The sequence below is a fragment of the Muscardinus avellanarius genome (genome assembly GCF_963383645.1).
Source record: "Muscardinus avellanarius genome assembly, chromosome: 4".
In the NCBI taxonomy this organism is placed as follows: domain Eukaryota; kingdom Metazoa; phylum Chordata; class Mammalia; order Rodentia; family Gliridae; genus Muscardinus; species Muscardinus avellanarius.
Genome location: NC_137789.1, coordinates 82,215,795 through 82,234,407, shown reverse-complemented (window position 1 = coordinate 82,234,407; position 18,613 = coordinate 82,215,795).

Sequence of the window (18,613 nt, the reverse complement as noted above, 5' to 3'; positions counted from 1 at the left end):
CTGGCTGAGCACAGAGTGGTCTCTTGTTGCTCAGTATGGATTAGACCCTACGGGGAGGAACAGCCACCTCCCTGATAGCTCTCTTCCACCCCACCTCCAGTCCAAATTGATTTTGTGCTTCCTGTTTTTCTGTGCTTGACAAAGAAAGCAAAAGTAGCATGCTGTCAGTGGATTGTTGCCAAAAAGCACAGTGGCCTTTACAAAAAAAAAAAATCTCCTGTTTCAGATTTCCCACTGCAGTTCAAAGTCGCTTTGCAAGCATCTGCTGCATTATGCTAATAATATGCTAAATCATTAAGGCTTTCCTATTTTTCTATTGATTGTTTAAGTAGGGTGTTATGACAGGGAAGCATTGGTGTTAGGGCCATGCTGCTGCGTGCAGTGGTAAACTAACTGATGCATTGCTCATCATAACCCATTATGTCGGGACCCTTAACACAGCACAGCAACAGTCTTTTAGGAACTTGCACTTTCTGGGAATACTGAAAAAATATAGGCCTTCATGTGAAAATAAATTTAATAATCACGTAGTAAGTGTTTTTCATGTGCGGGCAAAGAACCAAGAATTTGGCCTGCATGATTTCCAATATAGAATGCTATGCACTGAAATTTTCATTATTATTTTAGATACTGGGGATTGAACCTATCTCTGAGCTCCAAGCCCAGTCCTTTTTTTATTTTGAAACAGAGTCTAAGCTGCTGAGTCTGGCCTTGAACTTGTGATCTTTGTGTCTCAACCTCCAAAGTACTGGAATTACAGACATGTGCCGCTATTCCAAAATTAAAAATTATAATTTTCTTTGTATGCTTGGTGAAACTGAGATTCAGAAAAGTAAAGTCCACTGTTCTGAACTTGTGACTGGTGATGGGGGTAGCTGTATCTGAATTTTTATTCTTCTGAGTTGAAGCTGCTGCTCTTACATTTGTCGACACCATAACTCATCATAATTTGGCTGGCACACAAGACATTTGATTTTTAGACCTGAAGAAAAAAAAAAGAAAAGAAAACCTTGTGCATATGATGCTGCCTCACTTAAGAAATTACTTTAATTACTTGATTGTATCTCTGGGCTGAGTATCAGACTGAATGATTTGGTGAAATCTGCAGTGTGTGTGTGTGTGTGTGTGTGTGTGTGTGTGTGTGTGTGTGTGTAGAGGGGTGGAGGTACCCAGAGTTGAACCCAGGTGTTTTCTACCTCTGAGCTACACTCCCAGCCCTTTTCATTTTGAAACAGAGACTTGCTATTCTCCAACCTGTGATCCTTCTGTTCTGCCTTCCAAGTACTGGGATGACAGTCACATGCCATTGTACCAGCTGAGATTTGTCTTTGAATAAAGCCAGTTCTTCCATTAGTGATAATGTAAAAAGCACTGGGTATGATGTGGTTCTCACATGGAAGACCCCTTCTGTGAACTAGTAACACATTTAATACCTGAAACACACCTCTGTCACACCCAGAACCCAGGGCACACTAACTAGTGGCCTGGACACATTCACTGACTCACTGAGCCAAGCCTCCAGAGAGGATGGTTATAAATGAAGTTTGAACCAGGTGCAGTGGTGCAGTTATATTCCTAATACTTGAGAGGCTGAACTAGGAGAATCACAGGCTTGAGGCCAGCCTCAGAAACTTAGTGAGATCCAGTTTCAAAAACTCTTTTTAAAAGGGATGAAGATGTAACTGAAGTTCAAGCCTCAGTACACCCCTTAAAAATTGAGGCTAGAAGGATCAGGGGGGTACTTTGACATATAAAAAAGTAATTAAAAGTTCAAAAATAACATTGTACGGAAATTGCAAGATGGTTTTCAGGTTGGGATTATGCAACTCTCTTCATATACAAAAGGCCAGAGAAAGGAAAAAGAAGAAGAGCCTTGGGGGGCTCTCCAGGCATAGAGCGGGCTGTTCTTCTTATCTCTTATCCTACATAAGAGATTGTGCATGAAATTTTTCCTTTAAAGAGAATTCTCAATAGGGAAACAAGTCCTGAAGGAGCAATTGAGTTGGCCTGAAATATTTGTAAGCTAGCCAAAGATTGCATAAAAACCCATTCAAACTTTTCTTCATTTGACCTTATAAATTAATTTTAGAAAAATTTATATTCCTTGACTGTTGAGGTCTCCACCCCTTTTGTTCACAAAGCAGAATTCATTGGCTTATCTTGACTTTGGCTTATCCTGACTCAGGACTTTTTCTAATTTTTTTTTTTTCTGGAACTGGAGATTAAACCCAGGGTTATTCTACCTCTGAGCTACACTCCCAGCCCTTTTTATATTTTTCTTTTGAAACAAGGTCTCACTAAGTAGCTGAATGTCTCGCTAAGTTGATGAAGCTGACCTCGAATTAAAATCTTCCTGTCTCAGCCTCCCAAGCACTGAGATATAGGTAGGTACCACCACATCCAGCTTTTTCTAACTTTTGCCACATCAACAGAGCACAAATTACCATAAACAATTGTTAATTCCCCTCTCACACACATACAGTTTAGCTTTCTGTCAGACAAAGGAACAATTGTTGTTGAAAGGTGATGATGAGATTAGAAGTCTCTCACATGAATGACTAGTAGTTAGAATTTGCATTAGAGATATAGGGTGGCTGGAGAGAAGATAGATCTCCTGCTTTCCTCTAACTAACATCTTTTTTTTTTGAGGATTTTAACCAAAACACTGTAAAAATGATTAATCATAGGAGACAACAAAACAGTCATGAGATGAGTCGGGGGGGAAAAAAGGTAGTCATGGATGAATCAGGGAAGGAAAGGGCAAACAATTCTGGGAAATTAGGAAGTTATCAGGGTCCCTAATTATCATCAGGATCCTTGGAAACTTGTTTAAATGGAGGTGACCTCAGAGCTGGTGACTAAGAAGGCTTCCAACAGGCAACATTACATTGAACCTGTCAATTAATAACAATAATCTTTCTGTCAGGAGTGACTAATAGTTTTCTCCACTCTGAGCTTCAGAAAGCCTTTTTCCTTACTGAGACTTTTTTTATTTTTCATACTTTTTAATATGTCTTTATTCCTTATTGCATATATATGTCTCACTTTCTCTGTGTATGATAAAATTCTCTTTTTGTTTTTTATCACAAGTTAGAGAAATATATGTCTTCATTCATTAATCCACATATATGTCTTCTTTTTCTCTGTAAAGTTCTCTTCCCTATTTTGACCCCCAAGTTTTTCTTTTATTTAACTCAGGTCTCTATTCATGGACTTTTATAAGGTCAGTTTCCCTTTTTATCTTTCTTCTTGCTCAACATTTTTAATTTAAAGCAAGTAAAATCAAAATTTCAAAACTTCTTTCTAAGAAATCGAAGAAGATCTTAGAAGATGGAAAGATCTTCCATGTTCATGGATTGGCAGAATAAATATCATTAAAATGGCTATCTTCCCAAAAGTGATCTACAGATTTAATGCAATGCCCATTAAACTGCCAAGATCATTCCTCACAGACATAGAAAAATCAGTCCTTAAATTTATCTGGAATAACAAAAAGCCCAGAATAGCCAAGGTAGTTCTCAGCAACAAAAACCATGCAGGACGAATCACAATACCTGACTTTAAACTATACTACAAAGCCACTGTAATAAAAACAGCATGGTACTGGCAAAAGAACAGATATATAGACCAATCGAGCAGAATAGAAGACCAGAAACAAGCCCACACACTTTCAGCCAATTGATTTTTGACAAAGGGGCCAAAAACATACCCTGGAAAAAAGATAGCCTCTTCAACAAATGGTGTTGGCAAAACTGGTTAACCATATGCAGAAAATGGGATATTAATCCCACTTTTTCACCCTGTACAAAAGTCAACTCACGATGGAACAAAGACTTGGAAATTAAACCAGAGACCTTGAAGCTCTTTGAAGAGGGCATAGGTCCAATACTACAACACATAGGCTCAGACAAACATTTTTCAACAAGACCCCAAAGGCACAACAAATTAAAAGGAGAATCAATACATGGGATTGCATGAAACTGAAGAGCTTCTGTTCAGCAAAGGAAACTATCAAGAACCTCAATCGAGAGCCAAAAGAATGGGAGAAGATTTTTGCCACCTATACCACCAATAGAGGACTAATATCTAGAATATGCAGAGAACTCTAGAAACTCAACACTAAGAAAACAAAGCATCCAATAGTAAAATGGGCAAATGAACTAAATAGACACTTCACAAAAGAAGAAATTCAAATGGCCAATAAATGCATGAAAAAATGCTCAACATCACTGGCAATCAGAGAGATGCAAATCAAAACTACCCTGAGATTTCACCTAACTCCAACTAGAATGGCCATCATTCAAAACACAAACAACAACAGATGCTGGCAAGGATGTGGAGAAGTGGGAATTGTTGGTGGGATTGCAAATTAGTGCAACCACTTTGGAAAAAAGTATGGAGAATCCTCAGAAGAATGGGAACAAATCTACCATTTGATCCAGCAATACCACTATTGGGTATCTACCCAAAAGAAAAAAACCAAACTACCAAACTAATGCATGTGTATCTATGTTCATAGCTGCACAATTCACCATAGCCAAACTATGGAACCAGCCAAGATGTCCATCAACAGATGAATGGATTACAAAACTGTGGGATATGTACACAATGGAATTTTACTCAACCATCAAAAAAAACTCAATTACATCATTTTCAGGGAAATGGATGGAACTGGAGGACATTATGCTAAGTGAGATTAGTCAGTCACAAAAAATAAAAAATCAAATGCTTTCCCTAATATGTGAGAGTTAGGGAGAAATGGGTCATAGGAGGAACTCTTGAAAGAGGAAATCCTATAGAGGAGCAAACAAGACAACCTAAAGGAGGAGAAAGGAGGGGGGAAGAGGAAAATCTCTAAAACACATAAAGTACTTAAACATATAAAAGTCAATCACTAAGCCAAGCAAGGGAGGGAGGGACAGGGAGGGAGAGAGACAAGATTTTCCATCCAAAAGACAACTAAGATTAGTTATCTGTGGAGATTCATTATTTATGTTAGTCTTTTACCTATCTAAATTGTATTGTTTGCTTTTATTGTTGTTAATTTTTAGGATTTCTAGTTGGAATATTAATATACCTTCAGATATAGCATTTGGAAATATTTTATCCCATTCTGTCAGTAACTTTTAACTCTGTTTACATTGTCTTTGGATATACAATATTTTTTTTTATTTTTTAGGGAGTTTGTTTACCCTTCTGTTGTCTGTGCCATAGAAATCATATCCAAGAAATCACTGCCAATTTCAATGTTGTGAGGTTTATGACCCAGATTTTCTTCTAAAAGTTTATAGTCCTAAGATTTATATTTAGGTCTTTTATCTATTTGAGTTAATATTTATATATAGGATTAGGTAAGGGTCCAATTTTATTCTTTTTCATGTAATTTTAATTTTTCAACAATATTTAGTTAAAATATTATTACTTCCTCCACCAAATGTTCGTGGAAACCTTGTCAAATATAACTTGACAATATATGGAAGAATTTAGCTCTAGGCTTTTATTTAGCTCCAATGGTTTATATATCTGCCTTTAGAACAGTACTACACTGTTTCAATTATTGTAGCTTTATATGGTTTGAAATCAGAAAATATACATCTTCTAACTTTGTTCTTTTTTGAGATTGTTTTGGGTATCTAGAGTCCATATTCCATATTAGGATAGATTTTAAAAACTGTGAATTGAACCAAGGGGCATTCCACCTCTAAGCTATACCCCCAACCCCAATTTATTTTTTATTTTGAAATAGGGTGTCACTAAGTTACTGAGGGTTTCACCAAGTTGGTGAGGCTGGCCTTGAACCTGTGATCTGCCTGTTTCAGCCCTAGTATATATTTAGAATAGCAACCTGTTGTATTTTTCTGATCACAGGGTAGTAGTTTTAAATTCAGGTAAGACTGATTTCCAGCCATTTTCCTGACCTGGGGGATTTAGTTCACCTTAAATCTTTAATATTCAGAAGCAATAGAGACACAGGGCCTTCTCTCTAACCATAAACTGCATTCAGAAAAAGCAGACACACATTCTATTGTTCATTCTCTCTAAAAATGCAATTTGCTTTTCCTGTTTGTGCTAATAATTTTCTAAATTTTTTCAGTAGCTTAATCACAATCCTGGATGGTTTTGTGGTTGTTCTTGTTTTATTTTTTTCCACAGGCAGTTCAACTGAAAATACTGCATTATATTTTCTACTATAGCCAATTAAATGTGTCCTTTAAGAAAACTAGGAGAGTTGAAGAAAAAATGTCTGTAATATTGATTGCTGAAGTCATGGGAAGCCTTTGTGTCAGGCAGGAAAATTAGGGCCTAGGCATTCACCACATGAACATGGAAGCAAAGTCTGCCTGGGACTCCTCCCTACTCCCCTGAGACAGCCAGGAAGTACAATAGGAAGGAAGTTCTCTATGGTGAGTCTCCAAGAAGAGAAAGAAAAATGCAGGTTTATCTTCATTGAAAGCCTGTCAGAGCCCAGACTAGAGCAGTGCAGCCCTCCTGTCATCCCAGTATCCCGGAGGTTGAGACAGGAGGATCACAGGTTCAAGGCTGACTTCAGTAATTCAGCAATACTGTCAGCAACTTAGTGAGATCCTGTTTCAAAATAAGAAATAAAATAGGGTTAGGTGTTTGGCTCACAAGTAAAATGCCCCTAGTTGAATTCTTAGTACAAAAACAATTTTTATCAGAAGTCCTAGAGAAAAGAGAATTCAGTAAGTTAGGAAAGGAAAAAAACTCATTATTATGCACATAGTGTGTCCTACTCACCTTTACATATCCACTTGTATACATGGTATAGGATATATAAAGGAAGCCCAGGTAGAGGTTAAAATTCTGCTTTGGAAAAAAAGTTCAAATGATTGGAGAATGCTTATAATCATTAAAATATCACATCCACAAAAAGTTCAATACCCTTTTGATTCATTTCAAAGGAAAAGAACAACCCAACTTTTTAAGGGGGAAATGCTCATATTGAATTGTGTGCTGGAAAAACCAAAGAGGAAAAAAACAAATGAGGTAGATTAGGGTTGAATTTTATAACTTTGGATAAGTTACCTAAATAATGGGTCATGGCAAGCTGGGGGGTGGGGGGGTGCATGCTTGTAATCCCCGTACTTGGGAGGCTGAGACAGGAGGATCCTACAGGTTCGAAGCCAGCCTCAGCTGACTTAAGAGACCCTGTTTCCAAATAAAATATAAAATAGGTCTGGGAGTGTAGCCCGGAGGTAGAATGCCCCTGGGTTCCATCCCCAGTACCACACACACACACACACAAAAAAAAAAAAAAAAAAAATAATGGATCATGGCTTTCCCCAATGGAAATGGAACTCAGGATTTATGCTTTCAACAATGGAGAAATCAGAATTAGTGAGACAATATAGGATTTGAATCAAACTTTAGGCCAAGCAGATACTGAACATACAGGCAGGACTTTCCATCCATAGCAGTATAATACACATTTTTCTTTAGTAAGCATGGGCATTCTCCAGGATAAGCAATATTTTAGGTTATAAGGTAAATTTTAGCAAATTTAAGATTAACATTATATTATTGCAGATCATAGTAGTATGAAACTAGGTATCTATTTCAAGAGGACTCTTGGAAACCTCACAAGTGTGAAAACTCACAAACAACATGCTGCTAAACAACGAATAAATAAAAGAAGAATAAAGTGCAAAGTGAAGTTTAAAATACTGTGAGAAGCTAGCATTGTGGTGCATGCGTGTAATCCCAGTACATGGGAAGCTGAGATAGGATCACAGGTTTGTGGCCAGCCTCAGCTACTTAGTGAGGCCCTCTGCAACTTGGTGAGACCCTATTCCAAAATAAAGTATAAAAAATAGGGATGAGGGTATAGCTCAGAGGTAGAATTCCCCTGGTTTAAAACCCAGTACTACAAAAAAGTTGTGCAACAAATGACAATGAAAATCCAAATACCAGAAACTATGGGATGCAGGAAAAGGGGTTCTAAGAGGAAAATTTATAGTATAAATTATTACATCAAAGAAGAAAGTCCTAAATAAATGACTTAACATTTTCCCTCAAGAAACTATAAATGTAGACCTTAACTATATACAATACAATTTATTTTTAGAAATTAAAAACCTGATTACATATAACAGTTACATTTAGTAGTATTTAATGTAAACATTTGTACTTTCCAAAGTTTGAATAAATAGTAAACCTCTTGAAACATCAAAAAAATAATTCATGCTTCTGAAGGTTCTGTGAACATTGAAAGCACTAAATGTGTGCTTGTTTCATAAATGTAAAATGTGAGTCAAATGTTAAAGATATTGGCTTCCACAGCTGGCAAAGGAGTTAGTACAGTTGTCTGCTTCTTAACCCTCTGGAGGCTGCCTTTCATCTTCTCACTATGCGTTGGAAGAAGATCAGGCAAAGCAGAAAGCATAGGCTGAAGCTAGAAAGACCTCAGTATGAATTCCGGCTCCACTGCTGACAAGTTAAGAAACCTGAAGAAGTTACTTTTGGGGAGGCAGCCCATTTAGTGGAGGAGTATATTGGCTCTTTATTTTGAATTTCACCTCTACCATTTAACGGTCTTGTAGTTCTGGCAGCATTGTTCAACCTCAGCTAATATATCAGATATAGTTAACAAAGCATAGTTCTCATAGTATTGAGAGGAATAATGGCATTAGCTGATATTTATTAGTTTGTGTTTTGGAAAGTAAGAGATAGAACATGAGCAAGTAGATCTTTCATTATTCTTAGATGTTCTGAGAATACTAAATATCCAGTCAAAGTCAACATTCAGAGAAGAAGCTGAAATATGCTTTGTAAGTATATACTACTTGACTTTTTCCTTTTGCTGGATATGAATTAGATATTAAAGCAATATCAAGAAATTCAGAGAAGAGAGTGCATTTGTACTTTTGAAATGAATAAATAAGTTTGATTCTTAAAACTCATCAGACAATATGGTGTGTAGGGAGCTTGGGAGAATTTTTAGCAAATAGGCAGACTTTGAATTCTCCCCCATATGTAAGAAAATCAAACTGTCAAATGAAGGGTCAAGTGTGTACAGAGAGCTCACTGTGTTAGCTTCTATTTGATATTCTTTTTTATGTCACCGGGGATGAAACCCAGGGCCATTCTACCTCCAAGCTACTTCCCCTGTACTATTTTAATTTTTGTTTTGAAACAGAGTCTTGCTAGGTGGATAAGCATCTTGCCATTTGCTGAGGCTAGTCTTGAACCTGACTTCCTCTTATCTCAGCCTCCCAAATACTGGAATTACAAGTGTGTCCCACCATGTCTTGCTTCATACCACATTGTTATACTATCTGTGTCATGGGAGAAGGGTAGTTTTCTCAATTCAGAATAAGGATCAGGATCAATGATGGAAAAGAATTTCAGCACGTGCCAATCAAAGATGTAGATAAAGGTTTATTTAGGAAAAATACGCATTCAAGGGAGAATGTTAACCACCTAAAGGTGAGAGATATGCCTTTGGTAGTGCAGGGCTCTTTTTTATAGGGGCTTTTAAAACATATATCTCCCTGAGGATCGTCAACAGAAATGTTTGGGTCTAACAGGACATTACACAAGCCTTCACATCATAGTTATATTTCCCTTGTTCTCCATTTACATCTCCTTTCTACCTATTTATTTCTTCTATTCTACCTTTCACGAACGGTGCTATGGTTTGGATGTACTTGGTCTCCCAATCAATGCCTGATCTTCTCCTGTCTTCCTCTCTCAGCACTGTTCTTTTTTATTGGCTTCCTTTCTAGGCATATTTTTCCTAGAGATGGTGTTGTGCTGAAGGGCTTCATGCATTGAGAATTGTATCCCCAGCAATATTAAGAGATAGTGGGACCTTGAAGAGGTGAGGCCTAGTGGTAGCTCTTTAGCTCTCTACGGCATTGCTTTCAGAAGGAATTGATATAGTTCTTTTGTAACGCTTGTTCTCATGAATTGATTGTTATAAAAGAGAAGGCCTGGGTCCTTCTGTTATATCTCTGGTTTCCTGGTTTCCTCAATTCCTCCTTCTCATCTTCATGCCTGCCATGATGTCATCCAGCAAGCAATAGAGCTAAGGGGGCCCTCACCAGTGCCAACTACACGCAGTGATATGCTCCTGAATCTCCAAAAGTGTGAGCTACTATTATTACTACTATTACTATTATTATTATTATTACTATTATTGTTACTTAAAAATTACTCAGCTTCCAGGATTGTTTTATAGTAATAGATATGAACAAAGACAGAAAAATGGTACTAAGGAGTGGGGTCATTGCTATAACTATACCTGAAATTTTGGAAGCAGCTTTTGAACTGGGTAATGTGAAAGAGTTGCAAGAGTTCAGAAAAACTGGATAGAAAAGGCCTAGAATATTGTAAGTGGATCATTAGGCATGATTTTGATGAGGGCTTTTAAGAGGAGAAGATAAATGAATTAAGACTTTGGGACTGTTGGGATGAATGGAATGGATATATTTAGCATTATGGGAGAGACAAGAGCCTTGGTGGCCAGGTTCATTTAGTTCTAAACATGTGAATTAAATCAACCTTTTTCCTTTATAAATTGCCTACTGGTAGGCATTCATTATAGCAATAGAATATGGGCTAATAAAGATTGCCTACAAAATGAATATAAAAAGGAATAAAGCTAGCTGGGCATGGTGGTGCACACTTGTAATCCCAGCATTCGGGGAGGCTGAGACCAGGGGATTGCAGTTTATGGACAGCCTCAGCTACTTAGTGAGGCCCTATGCAACTCAGTGAGACCCTGTTTCAAAATAAAGAATAAAAAATAGGGGAGTGAATGTAGCTTGGAGGTCGATGCCTCTGGGTTCCATCTCTACACCCGCCAAAAAAAAAAAAGGAATAAAGCTTTTAAAAGTTATATCTATTTCCCTAAAAGTGGGGTATCTTCAAAGACCCAAGTGACTGGCTTCATAGAGCAAATTCATGTTGTCAATATGCCAATCTAGTGATTGACAAACTTGCAGATTCATCTCACCCCCCCAAGATTATGATGGAAAGATATCTCAGACCTCAGCCCAGAAAAGCATCAGCTACCTGTTACTACCTAATGATGGGTAGGAATATCAACTATAATTGAGGATAGTGCAGACAAAAAAGGAACATAGTTTGTGGCCACAGAGCTGGAGCTATACGCCATCTCCTATCTGGGAGTTCCATTGTATTTTTCCTGTTCTATTTCTATATTATCTTTGTGACCAAAACTCAAGAGAGATGTTAGATGCCCAGCTAAAACTCATTATGACTGGAACTGCAGACTGCTATGACTGGAACATTACGATTGTTGCAGATAAATACAAGGACTACTCTTCAACTTTTGTACTTACAATAAATACCACCTGAAATTTATAGAAAAATAAGCAAAAGTAATAATATATCTCTGAATAAAAAATGTGCAGAAGACAGCATTTTGACAGAAATAAACAGGACAAAAGTGTAAAAATTAAAGTATAACACTGAATTATTTTACAAAAAGAAGCATTATTTCAAGGTAGTTGTGGAAAAAAACCCACTAAAAATAAAAGAGGCATACCTAAAATGCCAATAAAAAGACACAGGGTATTAAAAAAATACTCAATTCAAAAAAAAGTAGAAAAAAGGAACAAAAATAGATAGAAAATAATGTGTTAGAAAACAAATAAAAAGATAACTAACTTAAAACCTTATCAGAATAAAGTAAATGCAAATGGATGAAATGCTATCATTAAAGCCAGATTTTCACATTGCCTAAAAATATGGCAGGCTATCTGTTGTTTAAAAGATTTAATTATAAAGACAGGGTGAATGTGAAAGCATGAAAAATATAAATAACATAAAAATGTAAAACATACAGCACTGAGCTTAAGAAATTGATATAGCCACATTAACATCAGGGGAAGTAGACTTCAATACAAAGACTGTTATCAGAGATAAGATAGACATTTCATAACAATAAAGTCTATTTCACTAGGAATATATAACAATCCACTTGGTGTTTTTAACCAAAAATGGAGCTTCAAAACAAATGGATTAAAATGGGAACTAAAGGAAGAAATATGAATTCAGTCAAAATTAAATATACTAATACTTCTCTCTCAGTAATTAATAAAATAATTAGCAAAAAATCAGTAAAGCATAGAATACAATACTATAAATTATCTTAACTTGGTTGACATGTACAGGTCACCCAGCCAATAGGAGCAGGATTTACATTTTTCTCAAGGCATGTGGAGCCATGAAATATCTAAGTGAATTTTGACAAATAATATGTATTAAATACTATGAACAGCAAGATGTTTCAAAACATTAAACAATGAATGAAAAACTTTTAAGGAAGAAGTATCAGATGAATTAGAAAATATTTTATTTGATGATATGAAAATAACACATCAAAATATATGAGTTATATCTAAAAGAGTATTTAGAAAAAGTATTCTTGAAATGTTTATGTTACTAAAAAAAACAATTTTAAAGTCAGTGAATTATGCTGCCATATTGAGAAACCAGAAAAAACAGAGAAAACTAAACCCAAATTAAAAAAAAGAGGAAAGAAATAAATATGAAATAAACAATAGATGAAAGCAACAAAACCATTTAAAAGTTCCTTGAAAATATTATTGAAATTGACAGATCTCTAGCAATGCTGTGCAAGGAAAAAAAAGACAATTATCTACAATGTGAGCAAAATAGTATCCACTGCTGGTTGTACAGACATGTGTGTGTGTGTGTGTGTGTGTGTGTGTGTGTGTGTGTGTGTGTTTACTGGAAATGGAACCCAGGGGCATTCTACCTCTGAGCTGCACTCTCAACCCTATTTTATTCTTTATTTTGAAACAAGGTCTCACTAAGTTCCAAAGGGCCTCACTGTGTTGCTGAGGCTGGCTCCAAATCTGCGATCCTCTTGTCTCGGTCTCTCAAGTAGTGGAATTACAAGTGCATGCAACCACATCTGACTTGTACAAACATTAAAGAGAAAACACATTATAAATATTTTTATGACAACAATATTTACAGAAATGGACAAATTTCTTTCTTTTGTTTTGTATTTATACTGAGAACTGAACCTAGGGGCATTTTACTGTCAAGCTATACCCCTAACCGTCTTTTTATATTTATTTTGAAATAGGGTCTCACTAAATTGCTGAGGATCTCACTAAGTTGCTGAGTCCAGCCTCAAACCTGTAATCCTCCTTCCTGAGCCTTCCAAGGACTGTGATTATAGACATGTGCCACTGTGCCTGGCTAGACAAATTTCTTAAAAGTCAAAAATAGTAAAATTGGAGGATACCAGAAAGATGGAGACCAAGGGAAGCAGCATGTACCAGTAATGCTGACACTCGATCTCCATTGCCTTAAAAACAGCATTCTTACAAAAGCCAGAAAACACCACAACTTTATAAAGAACAAAGGTGGCAGGACAAATAGGCTAGAAGATCCATCAGGGAGCAGAAAAGAAACTCCCCCACTGTGCTGCCTCTCGGCTGCTGGTGCCTCAGCAATTTCACCTCACTGACCCTGACTCATGAGACAAACAGGAAAACAAACAAGGACCTGAAGTAAGCGACTGTAGATCATTGGAATTGTAAGCCATCAGTTCCTCCTGTGCAAACACTGGCTACAACTTCCAGCAGTGGTGGCCAGGCTCACTACATCCTTCAGAAATCCAGAGCAGTGCTCAACAACACTAGAAAATTCTGACATCATGAGAAGGAGAAATAACAAGAAAGCAATGAGTTTCCACAAAACTACAACCTGACATAACCTGACAACACAAAATTGCAGAGATCTCCAGAAGGTCAAATCAGGAATGTAACTGTAGAAATAATACAGGACTTCCAAAAAGAATTTAGAGAGAGTCTGAAAGAAATAAAAACTGCAATAATTGAAGTGAAGGCATCAATTCAAACTATAAACAATCCATTAGACCACATGGAGAATAGAATTTTACTGCTAGAAGATGATCACTCCAAAATGAACACATAGTATATAACTTAGAAAATACAATTTGACAGCATGAATTGGACATTGAAGAAATATGGGCCAATTTTAAAAGAGCTAACTTAAAAGTAATTGGAATAGAAAAAGGAATAGAAGGTGAAACCAAAAGGGTCAATAATCTTTTCAAAGAAGTAATATCAGAAAATTTTCAAAACATAGAACAAGAGGTTGATACACAGGTACAGGAAACTTATATAACCCCTTTAGACAAGATCAGAGAAAAGGTTCACCATGACACATAAGAGTAAAACTGAACAATGTAAAAGCCAAGGAGAGAATCTTGAAGGCAACAAAAGCAAAAGACCAAGTGACATTTAGAGGCAAACCAATTAGAATCACTCCAGACTTCCCAAACCAAGTCATGAAAGCCAGAAGGGCCTGGAGTAATATATTCCAAACTATGAAAGAAAACAACTTGCAGCCCCAAATTTCCTACCCAGAGAAACTATCTCTCAAATTAGACAGGGAAATAAAAATCTTCCATAACAAACAGAAGCTGAAAGAATTTGTCTTCAAAACCAGCACTAGAGTAAATACTCAAAGAGATCCACTGTAAAGAAGAAATAAGTAATATACACCAGAATCCGAGAAACAAAAATTTCCACTAAAGAAACAACTATGAAAAGAAGAACAAATACTACCTCAAACAGAAGTTAAATCTCAATATGTTAGGAATTAAAAACCATCTCTCAGCCGGGCGTGGTGGCGCACGCTTGTAATCCCCAGCTTGGGAGGCAGAGACAGGAGTATTGTGCAGCTTCGAAGCTAGCCACGCGCGCTGGCTTAGGAGACCCTGTTTCCAAATAAAAATGGAAAAATAGGTCTGGGAGTGTAGCCCGGAGGTAGAAGGGCTCCCAGGTACCACACACACACACAAAAAAAATCTCTCAATAATCACACTGAACATAAATGGCCTCAACTACCCAACAAAAAAAGACATAAAGTGGTAAAATGGACTTAAAAAACAATATCCTTCTATCTGTAGCCTTCAAGAAACACACCTTATAATAAGTCACAAACTAAAGGTAAAGGGATGGAGCAAGGTAATCCATGCCAATGGAACTCAAAGACAAACAGGAGTAGCAACTATGATATCAGACAAGTTTGACTTTAAGCCCAAGCTTTTTGAAGACACAACACAGATCATTTTTTACTGGTAAAATGAACAATACAGCAAGAGGAAATAACAATAGCCAACATTTTTGCCCCAAACACAGATGGAGCTACTTTCATAAAATAAACTCTTTATGACATTAAGTCACACATAAGTCCTAATAAAATAATATTGTGAGGCTTCAATACTCCTCTTACACGGTTAGACTGATCTTCTAGATAAAAGTTCAATAAAGATTCCTCCAGTCTAAAGAACACAATCAAACAAATGGACCCTTAGATACATATAGAATATTCCATCCACTCAACTACAGCAGAGTTCACAGTTTTCTTAGTTGCTCACAGAACCTTTTCCAAAATAGATCACATCCTGGGCCACAAAGTGAGTGCTAACAAATTTAAAAAATGTGACATACTTCCACAATTCTGAATAAAAAATGGGTCATAGAAGAAATAAAGGGTTAAATGAAGAAATTTCTAGAAACAAATGAAAATAGAGATATGACATATCAAAACCTTTTGAAGGACATTTTGAAGGCAGTATTAAGAGGACAATCCATAGCACTGAGTACCCACATAAGAAGAACAGAAAATAACCAAATAAATAACCTAATGACACACCTCAAAGCCCTTGAAAAACAAGAACAGTCTAACCCTAAAAACAGTAGGAGGTAGGAAACTATTAAAATTATAGCAGAAATCAATGAAGTAGAGAATAAAAAATACAGAAAATCAACAAAACCAAAAACTAGTTTCTTGAAAAACTTAACAAGATAGATAAACCACTAGCTAACTTAACCAAAAAAGAGAGAATCAACCCAAATTATCAAGGTAAGAGATGAAAAAGGAGATATTACTACCAACAGTATAGGCATCCAGAGGATTATCATAAACTACTTTGAAAAACTATCCTCCAATAAAATGGAAAATCTGGAAGAAATTGACTACTTCCTAGATAAATATAACTTTCCTAAACTGAGTCAAGAAGATACAGAAAATTGAAACCAACCAATAGTAATGAATGAGATTGAAATAGCAATAAAAAGCCTACCATCAAAGAAAAGCTCAGGCCAGATGTTTTTCCAAGTGAATTTTATAAAGCCTTTATAGAAGAGCTAATCCCATTACTCTTCAATCTATTTTGTGACATAGAAAGAAATAGGACTCTCACAAATACATTCTATGAAGCCAACATCACATTAATATCAAAACTAAAAAGAGACAAATCAAGGAAAGAAAACTACAGGCCTATATCATTGATAAATTTGGATGCAAAACTGCTAAACAAAATAGTAGCAACATGCATTCAAAACCACATCAAGAAAATCATATTCTATGACCAAGTATGGTTCATCTCCAGGATGCAAGTCTGGTTTAACATAAAAAAAAATCAATCTATGTAATTCATCACATAAACAGAACCAAACACAAAAATCACATGATCATTTCAATAGATGCTGAAAAAGCATTTGAGAACATCCAGCATCCATTTATGCTAAAAGCACTACAGAGAACTTGAATAGACGGAACATACCTTAACATCATAAAGGCATCTACAATAGGCCCTCAGTCAATATCATATTAAATGGGGAAAACCTGTGAGAATTCTCCCTGCAAGGCCTTAGCACCGGCCTCACCATGTGGCAGGCTCTGATCTCAGCCTTGGTGGCCCTAGCACTGACCTTGCTTCACGGCAGGCTCTGATCCCAACCTCGTGGGCCCTGGCACTGGCCTCGCCACCCAGTAGGCTCCTATCCTGGCCTCAGAGGCCCCAGCACCAGCCTTGCTGTGCAGCAGGTTCTGCTCTCTATCACTGTGAGCAAGTTGTCTACAGATGTTCCCTTCCTCTTCCTCCTCCTCCTCCTCCTCCTCCTCCTCCTTCTTCTTCTATTTTATTATTATTATTATTATTATTATTATTATTATTATTATTATTATTTGGTGGTACTGGGGTTCCTGGAAATCCTTCTACTCTGGGCTATATTCCTAGACACCTATTTTTTTTATATTTTTATTTGGAAACAGGGTCTCTTAAGCCAGCAAGGCTGGCTTTGAACCTGCGTGATCCTCCTATCTCCGCCTCCCAAGCACAGGGATTACAAGCATGTGCCACCACACCCGGCATTCTCCATTTTTTTTAATGTGCTTTCCCAGTACATGTCTTTTGCAAAAGCTGGTACCCTGAATACCTAGTAGCAATAAATTTTGTCTCCCCTCCGAAGGCAGAGGTCCACAGCTTCACTTCAGAGAGCAGGCTCTGCTGCTCCACATGTACCCTGGCCTCCCTCCCATGCTGTGCAGAAGAGCATTGTGCCCATGAGGGCTGAAGTCTCCTAGAACATGCAGCATGGTGGCCCAACCCAGCTATGCAGGGCTCCCTCTGATACACCCCAATCCCTTTTACCACTTAGCATGTTGTTCAGAATTCACGAGCATGTGGGGCAGGAGCATTCTACATTTGGGGAGATTTTCTCAAAAGTTCAAGGTGAATTGTACTGGATCTGTCTGCCCCTCCATATACTGGTCACCACTGTCACTGCTGCCACCATCACCATCTTGGTTCTCTCCTGAACACCTTTCCCACATAGCATGTTTTCCAGAATTCCCGAGCATGTGCAGCAGTAGCAGTCTACCTTTGGGGAGATTTCTTTAAAAATTTAAGGTGGATTGGATTGGATCTCTGCCTCTCCCAAATACTGGCCACTGCTGCCACTGCCATGGCCATCTTGGTTCTTTTCTGAAGCACCATTTTTACACAGCATGTTGTCCCAAATTTCTGAGCATGTGTGGCTGTAGCATTCTACCTTTGGGGAGATTTATTCAAAAGATCAAAGTGGATTGGATTAGATCTCTGCCTCTCCCAAATACTGGCCTCTGCTGCTACCACCATCTCAGTTCTTTCCCAAACACTTTTCCCACAAAGCATGTTTCCAGAATTCCTGAGCATGTGTGGCTGTAGTAGTCTATCTGTGGGGAGATTTCTTGAAAAGTTCAAGGTAGATTGGATAAGATCTCTGCCTTTCCCAACTACTGGCTGCCACCATCTCGGTTCTCTCCCAATTTTCCCACATAGTATATTGTCCAGAATTCCTGAGCATGCACAGCAATAGCAGTCTACCTTTGGGGCTATTTCTTTGAAAGTTCAAGGTGGATTGGATCAGATCTCTGCCTCTCCCAAATACTGGCCATCCACTACCTTCCTCCTGGTTCTCCGCTGAGCACCTTCCTTACATGGTATGATGTCCAGAATTCTTAAGCATGTGCAGCAGGAGCAGTCCCCCTTCGCCTTAAGGCAAGGCCAGTGCTGGGGCCTCAAAGGCTGGGATCTTAGCTTGCCATGGTGAGAGGCCAATGCCGGGGCCAGAGAGGCTGTGATCGGAGCCTACCATGAGGCAAGGCCAGTGTTGGGGCCTCTGAGGCTGGTATAGGAGCCTGCTGAGGGTTGAGGCTGGTCCTGGGGCCAGCAAGGTCGGGATCAGAGCCTGCCACAAGGCAAGGCCATTGCTGGGGCCAATGGAGCCTG